The following is a 10,925-nucleotide window of genomic DNA, read 5'->3' as shown; positions in this document are numbered from 1 at the left end:
GATTATGAGCGGTTTTTGCGCGTCATTGAGCGGTTTGCGCTTAGGCTCGGGCCTGGGCTTCTTTGAAAGCTCCTTTGGGAGCTGTTCTTTGGCTAGCCTCCATTTCTCTTTCCTTGTGTGAACATCTTTTCAATCAGTCGCGTCCCTTTTTCGGCGTTCTGCTTCATCACGTTTTTCGGAGGACTTGGTTTCAAGTCCTTTCTCTTCGTCAATCACATCATCTATTCCATCACGAAAGTTTCGGTCGCTTCATCTTGTTGAACTTGTTGGAGGTATGACCTTCGTCTTTAGCATCAGATTCACCGTCACCATCGCCTCCGGTGTCCCATTGATTCTTCGATCTCCACGGTAAGGTGACTGCTCTTCTCCAGCGTAAGCCATTCGTCGTCCAGTTTTTAAACCTTCGAAGGGGCGTTAACTACCCCGATTGCCTATGGCCTTTACACACTCTTTATGGATATTGACCTTTGATTGGACAGAAAACTCATGCAGTTCGCTGGACAGCTTTTCGAGGCGTTTCCAGTGCGATGCGTCCGCTTCATCTCAGCGCTTTATGGCAATCGCTGCTTCTAGCAGGCGTGAGGCCCCACTAATACTCCTTTCCTTTTCTTGTTTTTCGTTTCTTCCTTGATTTTGAGTGATGCTACAAAGCACGGGTCGTCTCGAACGCGATGCCTCCGGAAGTGGAGGGGTGATCACTCTTACAGCTACCTTCCATTGCTATAAGAGCTTTCGGTCATTGAAGCTTGAAATCTCAACCGCTTCGACCCACTGCACCTACTTCGCTTCATCGGCTTCCTCTTGCTCCCGTGGGTGCAGCACGTAGATGCCGGGAGTTACCACGTACACCGCGCTATAAGGATGCATTTCGCACATCTCTTTCAAAGCTTGGCGTCACTGTATCCGCTTGCGTACGTAACCCTAGGTCGAGATGGTGTGACCAACCCTTCCTGCCGAAAGGGGAGTTTTCGTTTTTTACCGCGAGAGCTATTTACAGAGCTTCGCTGCTTACCCTCTGCTCCGAAAGAACAGCGAGAGCTTTCTCCGACCCCACAAGGATACACGGACGGTGGCTGTTGCACTGCTTCAGCTCCGATGCCTGATTTGGTCCACGAGAGCTATTTTATTTCGCCCCAATCCGCCGATCTTACGACCGGTTAGGACCCCCTATCCGCCACCTGGGGACGCGCCCGGTGGGAGTTTGGCTTCTTCCGACGGGTGTGTGTGTGGATGTAAACCTCTTATAACTTTTGAACGGCTTGACCGATTTGATCGCGGTTGGTGCCATTCGAAAGGGCTTGACCAAACTAAGATTGAATACACTTTGGATCGATTCGGACCGGTAGATTTTAAGAAATCTCAAAAAACCACAAAAAATTTTTTCAAATGCGGTTTTTGGAATAACTTTCAAACGGCTTCACCGATCAATTCCAATAACTATTCAGCTCTTAACATAAAAAACCACGTCGATCACCGCCAGTCCGGTCATAATCGGTTGATTCGTTCGTAAGTTATCGTTTACGAAAGAAAACCGAAAAAGTGTTTTCCGGAATTACTCCGAAATTTTTGTTCTATCAATTTAAACTTGAAGATTATTTATGAAGCTTAAAAACTGCGTCGAATGCCACCAACCATGTGAAAATCGGTTCATTCATTCAAAAGTTATTGCGATTTGAAAATTCAAAAATAGTGTTTTATCAAACTTTTTGAGCTCGAAGAGCTCAAAAGCATACAAAAGTTATTTTTGAGCTTGGAGAGCTCAAAATAACACACAAATTGTATTTTTGAGCTCGAAAAGCTCAAAACGTCATAAATGCAATTTCAAGCAGTTTAGGTATATGAATTGGCGGGAAGTTGCAGGGATGGCCTTTAGGGTCAACACGTTTTTCCCTAATTTTTTTAAAAACAAAACCTGCACATTTGTCATGTGATATTTCAATAGTTGAAGTCTAATCGCATTCACATATGTTATCAGTGCATACAGAATGTTTTGGCCAACATTGTTCATTAGTCAAACAGTTGCTACCTAGTAATAGCGCGCACATTGTATTATTCATTTTAGGAAAGTAACCAGGTGCGCATTGACACTCTCGTTATCAATCAAAATCGAATTAGGAACAATATATGGTTTATTTGTTGAAAAAATCCTGAAATCACTGGCTTGCATGTTGTTTCATTGACGCTCACATAATTATCTTCGCAAACACATAATTTTTCAATCGAACAAACAGAGTGCTTTATTTTGATACAATCATTATTATTGTCACACGGTGTTTTCTAACTGAGCTGTAAAGAGTAATAAATTATAAAATAATTGTAATAGCATTTGAAAGTAAAAATTGATTTCTTACTTGGAAAGCATTGAAAGATTCTCATACTGGTGTTTAGAGCTTGCATTGACACACATTATTAATGCAAGCAGATCCTTTAACTGAACATATATCAGTGTCAAAGCAAGAAACGTTTATATTTGGGTTACATATTCCTTTACTCGAAAATAGCCATTCTTACAAACACATTTCTTCTCTAGCTGGCTGCAATATGAATGATTTACACTACGGCTGCATTGGTCGTTTTGGCAATACATTCCCAAGTGACCTGTAACATTTAATATTATCTTAAAAGTAAATAGAAGTGAGATGCAATGCAAAATTTTGTAAAAATTAAAAGATAAAATAATGAAATTCAATTCACCGTAAAAATTTGGAAGAGAATGCGTACGAAGTGAATTTACACGGAAAAAGCAAATTGTAAAATTCACTCGGATTCCGGTTAATTTTTATAGTTTCAAACAGTACAGCGGACATCAGGGTGGCAAAAATATAAATATTATAGAACTTAATGTAGAAAGTGTAAAAGCCACAATTTATAATTTAATATCGAAAATAAGTGATTAGTAGCTGTCACTATAGTAAATAACGACTATGTCATCTTAAAAAAATTACAGTTTCAAATAGTACTTTTTACTTTTAAAAATTTCCTTTATTCATTTTTGAGAGTACAAGTATAATTTGTTAGTTAATAAGAATTACAGAGTGTTCCCATTTTTATAGCTAAAAAAATTTTACCCTTTGATTTATAATGTTATAATTTAAAATTCATTTTTGTTATTTTATGTTCTTAAATTTGTTTGTGAGTAAAAATTTGTGAAAAACCTCATTAATATTTCAAACAGTAAAAATTGCCGTTTTCGATATATAGTCCATTCTATAAGGAGAAGGGGAACTCGATTGATCATTGACCAGATAAATACCCACTAGAGTTCGCTCTGTAAATTTAGTTTGATTCGGTTATAAAGAAAGTCAAAAACTGGCAAAGCACAGGGCATTGATTGATCATTGAGATTCGAGCTTCGTCCTCCGAACCGAACGCATCTATACACTGATAGAAGGATTTATTTGTATTAAATAATATTTGTTAATAGTTAATAAATCATTTATTACAGACCATTTTTTAGTATTAAACAAATATTTCTTAGTATTTAAAATGATTTGTTTTTATATAATAAATCTGATTTTCATTTATTAAATATTAATAAATCTTTTTAAATACTAACAAATATTTGTTAAGGACTAACAAATGGCTTCTAATAAATGATTAGTTAAATATTAAGAAATCTTTTTAACTATAAACAAATCCTTCTATCAGTGTACTCAGTGACTTAAAACATCAACGCAACGTCATACGAAGATTCTCGGCAGTTATTCAACTATGAGTCCTGCTGCCAACACTATGACGGACTCCGATGGTTTCACGAAAATCTCTCGTAAAAGAAGAAAAAATCAAGGCGCGCACAACAGCGATAGTGAAGAAGAAGAAAGCAATGAGAACGAAAAGTTAAAAAACTAGAAGACCAGTACCAATTGTAGTAAATTCGGAAGAAGTTAAACACGAAAAATGATTACAACTAACTCAAGATATAAGAAAAGATCTCCCAAACACAACAATGAAACACACTAGGAAATCTTTTTAGTATCTTCCCGCAAACGAATGAAGATCATGAAAAAATCGAAATATGCCTAAAAAGAAGGCATACACTACTACACATATGCTAAACCAGAAAGTAAAAGAAAAAAGTTCGTAATCAAGGGCTTACCTTAAATCGAAACACGACTCATCATCGATGAAATTGAAAAAATTGGGATTAAGCCATTTAAAGTAGCAGAAATGAAATCTAAACAAGAAAACAACATGTTCCCCTTCTACTATCTGTCAGTCGGGCCAGAAACTGGTGTCAATTTAATCTACAAAATAAAAAGCATACATGCATACATCGTCAGGGTAAGAACGATATGTTAATCCAAGACAAAGGAACTCAATGCTACAACTGCCAAGAGTTTGGTCATGGCTCACTACACTGCCATAGAAAACCTAAATGCTTGAAGTGCGCAGGAGAGCACAAAACACAATAATGTCAAAAAGACAAAGAAACTAAACCAACATGCGCCAACTGCAACTTGGAACATCCTGCAAACTATAGTAAATGTCAAATCTATTTAACCCTTCAGTACCCTCGCGATGAGAATTTTTCTCACGCAACAACATTCAACTTATAGGATGTCGCTGCAGTGCAAGTGAGACACCAAAAAGAACGTGGGTACTGAAGGGTTAAACTATCTGGATAAACCCCTAAAAGAAAAAACATCCAACACCAATCAAAAACAGCATCCTGCTTCGCCGATGATGACGTCTGCAAACTTCCCGGCGCTGCCCAAGATCAGAGGACAACTCCATCTTCAACCACAGCCTCATCAAGCTACTCCAATGTCGCCAACAGCTGAACTATACAACCAGGTAACAACTGAAACCCCAGTAACTGAAAGAGCAAACGCTACTAATTTAATAAATAATATTAATTCAACAAGTACAGAAAACATAAATATAATTAGTTCGTTTATAACAGAAGTAAAAATCTATTCAACAAATAAACAATTTCATTAACATTTTAATCAAATAAAATTTTAAATTCAAAATTACGTGAAAATATTAAAGATCGTCAAGCCCAGCTTAATGCCATAATAGATTTTACTACTGCTATAGGATATGGTACTGAAGAAGAAAAAGAAAATGACAATGGCGAATAAAAATAATGACTTACTGACATTAGGACACTGGAACGCAAATGGACTGACTGAAAAATGGACAGAGCTCAAAAATTTCATTTTCACTCATAACATAGATGTAATGCTAGTAAATGAGACTAAACTAACAAAAAGAAACTCAGCAGTATCCCAGGATATGTTGTTGTCATACAGGATAGGCCGGGTAATACAGCAGGTGGAGGACTACTTATTATAATTAAAAACACTATTAATTACCAGGAAACAAATAAAACAAATCATAGCACAATAGAAGCATTAGGTATAAAAATAAATAATATTATTGTTTATTCAGTATACATAAGACCAACAATAGATAATAAACTAAATAAAATAAACAAACAAGAACTAGGACAATTAATAAATAGCTCCACATCAGTTATACTGATAGGAGACTTCAATTCAAAAGCACACTTTCTGGAATTGTAAAAGCAAATAACTACACAATGGAAAACTAATTTATGAATATGGGGCATTCCATACCAAATCGGCCACTTTTTAGGTCGACCTCTCCAATTTTTTGAAAATTTTATATGTTTTCAATACCGTCAGAGAACACCTTCATGAATTTTTTCAAATTTTTTTGACTACCCGTTTCTGAGATATTGATTTTTCCAAAATTCAAATTTTTTTTTTGAAAGAGCTATAACTTCGCGAAAAATACAGCTATCGGGGTCCCGTTTTTTCAAAATTTTCGTTTTTAATGCTCTTTCAAGAAAAAATACCTTTTGATCTTCTTTGATTTATTCCTATTTTTTTAATTTTAAACAAAAAATTAGGAAAACGGTTGACCCTGAATGCCATCCCTGCAACTTCCCGCTAATTCCATACTTAGGCACTTAAAATTGCACCGATGACGATTTTGAGCTCTTCGAGCTCAAAAATACAATTTATGGGTTATTTGAGCTCTCCGAGCTCGAAGAGATTGCTTTCCTATGCTTCTGAGCTCTTCGAGTTCAAAAGTCTGATAGAGATTTGATGACACTATTTTTTGAATTTTTAAACCGCTATAACTTTCGAATGAATAAACCGATTTTCACGCAGTTGGCAGCATTCGACGTAGTTTTCAAGCCTCACAAAGAATCTTAAATTTTTGAATTGATCGCGCTAGGAATTTCGGAGTTATTCCAAAAACCACATTTGAAAAAATTTTTTTTCAGTTTTTTGAAGATTTCTCAAAATCTATTGATCTGAATCGGTCCAAACGGTTTTCAAAATCTAAGTTTGGTCAATCCCTTTTGAATGGCACCAACCACGATGAAATCGGTCAAGCCGTTCAAAAGTTATAAGCGGTTCACATACTTTCACACACACACACACACACACACACACACACACACACACACACACACACACACACGCACGCACGCACACGCGCGCGCGCGCACGCACACACACACATACAGACACCGTGACAACCTCACGGGGATAGTCAGGAAGCTTCCTGTGACCTTCAAACGTCGAGATCTGATGAAAACTCGATTTTTGCAAAACGGGGTGAAAACAATAACTTCCTCGATTTTTGAAAATCTTCAATTTTCTTAGCGGGAAGTTAAAAAATTTTTTCGAAATGTATGCCCTCTTCGATTTTTGAAAAAAATTCTCAAAAAAACTTGGACAAATATAGAAAGTTTTTAAACCAATCCGATCGTGGATAGACGTTTTGTTCTATTTTTTGTCTTAATTCAAAAATTTTTTTTTTTGAAATTGCGTGTATTTACTTTTACACTCTTTTTATACCTGAGAAAAAATTTAATCAATATTTTCATTAATTTAGCATTTATTTATTAATTTAATGAATTGGAGTTTATTCGTAACATCAAAATAATTAGCCTCTTTTAAATTCATCATAAACGTGTTAAGCACCATCTTTTTAACCACGATATTGACTAGATTTCTTCCTTATGTAAGTACAATTTTTATGCTGGTTGCATTGGCTTTTTATCACGGTATTTGTTTATTTTGGCGAATTGACGTTAAATTTTTTGATTACCGGTGTTAAAACTAACTATAATTTACGTTCATATGTAAATTAATATTAACACTTACTTAAAATAAAGTTTGATTATACAGTTATTTGACAGAGTTGTTAATTAATTAATTAAAAGTTGAGTAATTAATTTTCAATAGTACGGTATGTTTACAAAATCAGTAATCAATAATTAAACGTCAATTCACCAAAAATAAAAAAATTTTGGAAAATCCAAAAGTGCACGCCTCATAACGCTTCATTCACTTTATTAGAAAAATAAATTTTGTTATTGATAAAAAAAAAATTATCATTAAGTAATTTCTTACAGAGTATTTTTTATTTCTTTTTTAAATATCAGCGCTCTTTTTTCTTGTCATGTGCGCACGCAGTCTAAAAAATTTAGCTTGATCAAGTGGCGCCATAGTTTTCACGTAACAAATACGAAAAATTAGTTTTTCTTTGTACGGTTGTATCGTAGTGAATTTTAATAAAAATTCAATTTAAAAAAAATGCGTAATCTAGGCTATACTGATATGAAATATGGACCCAGTTCATCGCATTCTTAAACTAATAAAAAGGTCCGGTCTTGAAATATCAATTTGTTCAGAAGTAATCGTTGGTACATCCAAAATGGGGTGACATCAGGACGTCCACGTAAAATTTTTTCAAAACGTTTTTTTTTTTTTCAAATAGCTGCATGAAATGATTTAAGAAAGTAAAAGATGGTTTAATTTAAAGTGTTTCCTCGGTATATATCTACTTATATTATTGTATAAGTGTAATATGGTATGACCCAGATTTTACTTTTTGTATTTGAGTATTTTTAGTTTATTTTTATTAATTACTTAAAATTAATAGAAACAATTATTGTTATTAGTGCGGTGATTATTATTTAATTATTGTATTTATTTAGTTAATAATATTATATTATTGTTACCGAAGGTATGATTAAATTAAGAAATTAAGCGTGTGAGAAATTATTATGAAGCCGAGCGAATTAATCGAGCAAAAGAAATGACGATTATTATTTTGTAAGAAATAATTTAGGTAAGCGAAGATTTTATAAGTCCCGAGGACAATTTAGTATGAATTTGACGAAACGAATGGATAGAAAATGAAGGAAATTGCGATTAAACTAATTAGTCCAGGAGGAATCGGCGCATGAGTACCGAAAACCATTCCACCTCAATTTTTTATGCGATTCTCTTCAAATTACCCTACTGATGATATATAATGCATGTTGCCAAGGGGCAACTCGTGCCATATTGTTTAAATCGAAATTGTTTAAACAATTGCAAGGAACTATTATTTTTCAACCGGACAAATTTTTTGTATTCTTTATTAAAATACAATTAAAAAGGTCCTATGGCTTTTCACGATAAAGTTAATATTTTTAGAGATATGAATTTTGAAAGGTTCGAAAAATCTTAAAGTTGGGTACTTTTGACCCATGAAAAATACATTAAAAAAAAAAATAAAATATAAATAATATTTTTTTTTTAAATTCTTTATACAATAGTTAACAATAGCCTTAATTGCGATTTCTAAAAATTTAATTATTTATACCTGTTTTAATTGTCAATTTCGCGCGCTCACTAAGTATGCGTCACTTACCTATAAGTATCGCTGTCTCTCTCTGACTCATACGCTGCGTCGGTCTCTCGTTGTCCTGAATCATTATTTTTAATTTATCTTCTAAACAATTAACTTAATCAGAATTTTTATAGAAAGCAATGTTATCAATAATAAAATTATCTACAATTTGTTCTCAACAAATTTTTTTCTAAAATCAATTTTTCAAAAGTTATTTAAGGTTGAAGCCGAACATATAATTAAAATTACTTTCTTATTGGTTTATATTACTTTTTTGTTATTATCATAGAAATTTAGGCATTTTTATCAACAAAAATAAAATATAATGGTATTTGAACATTTTATGGGATCAAAAAATAAAGCTTTAGAAATGATAAAAATACAAGAAAAATCGTGATGCTCTAGTCCCTCTTGGTAATGGCTTAGAATTAAGTACGAACGAGTTGAAAGACTTAGAAACTTTATATCTTAATATTTTGGGTAAAAAAGGTAAGACCGCGGATGAAGCCAGACAAAAAATTTTTTCTCGTTGCTTTGGTAGTAATATTAATTTACCCAAAATTCCATGCACATCAGATTCCTTGCATTTGCATGCACTTAGAGCTTCTGCTCAAACATACGTTTGGAAACAAGCTTTAAATCCCCAATATAAAACATTAGATTTTACTCAGTTCGGATACAAAAAAGAAAATGATACTTTGCTACCTTTATTTATAAACAAAAGCTCATTTCCAACAGATCTTAAAAAACCGTGCAATTGTAAGAAAGCTTGTAAAACCAAAGCATGTTATTGTAGAAAAAATAATGTTAGTTGTATACTTTTATGTGGTTGTGATTCAGAAGACTGTAAGAATATAATATATAAAAATGACATTGATGATAAATAAATACTTGTTTTTAAATCTTGTTCCATTATTTCATACTTCTACATGTATAACCTTTGCTTGGAGGAGTTATTTTATGTAAGTACTTTCTGTTATAATGACAAAAAAGTAATTTTAATTATATGTTCGGCTTCAACCTTAAATAACTTTTGAAAAATTGATTTTAGAAAAAAATTTGTTGAGAACAAATTGTAGATAATTTTATTATTGATAACATTGCTTTCTATAAAAATTCTGATTAAGTTAATTGTTTAGAAGATAAATTAAAAATAATGATTCAGGACACCGAGAGACCGACGCAGCGTATGAGTCAGAGAGAGACAGCGATACTTATAGGTAAGTGACGCATACTTGTGAGCGCGCGAAATTGACAATTAAAAACAGGTATAAATAATTAAATTTTCAGAAATCTGCAATTAAGGCTATTGTTAACTATTGTATAAAGAATTAAAAAATATTATTTATATTTTATTTTTTTTAATATATTTTTCATGGGTCAAAAGTACCCAACTTTAAGATTTTTCGAACCTTTCAAAATTCATATCTCTAAAATATTAACTTTATCGTGAAAAGCCATAGGACCTTTTTAATTGTATTTTAATAAAGAATACAAAAAAATTTGTCCGGTTGAAAATAACAATTCCTTGCAATTGTTTAAACAATTTCGATTTAAACAATATGGCACGGGGTTGCCCCTTGGCAACATGCATTTATATCATCAGTAGAGGTAATTTGAAGAGAATCGCATAAAAAAATTGAGGTGGAATAGTTTTCGGTACTCATGCGCCGATTCCTCCCAGACTAAATAAAAGAATTGTCAATTTGACGAAACGAATGGATAGAAAATGAAGGAAATTACGATTAAAATAATAAATAATTATTTTTAAATGCTCGTTCGATGACGCCGGACAGATGGCGATAAATTTTCAATTTCGTTCGCTTTAAGTAAAAATTTTAAATATGATAAAGTCTAAAAATTTTGGCACGGAAAGGCAATTCTTTCTCGGGAGAATTACTCGGACGAAGATACTCTTCACCAAAGTAATTCTAGAGGGATAATACTCTACCTGAGTCCAACCAAGGCCCAGGTAAGTATCGTGAACCGACCGGATGAAAGTGCGACTCCCCGTGCTGAAGCCTTCAGGTAGGTGATCATAAAGCCGTGTAGGTGGGAGCAAGGAGGATACTCTCCACTTGCTCTCGGGGTAGAGTTTAGGACCCCACAGGGTTGACGGCTAGTCGCCCTGAGGGGAGGGTGTTATCGGGAAACTAGTTAGTATTTTGTAGACCGCGTTTTTGAGTTTGAACCGTGAATAACGTCGTGTATGTTTGGATAGAAAGTTTCTATTGTATTAGTGTATATTGCTTATATTGTTT

This window comes from Cotesia glomerata, linkage group LG7 (genome assembly GCF_020080835.1).
Source record: "Cotesia glomerata isolate CgM1 linkage group LG7, MPM_Cglom_v2.3, whole genome shotgun sequence".
NCBI lineage: Eukaryota > Metazoa > Arthropoda > Insecta > Hymenoptera > Braconidae > Cotesia > Cotesia glomerata.
This window is presented reverse-complemented; position numbering follows the sequence as displayed.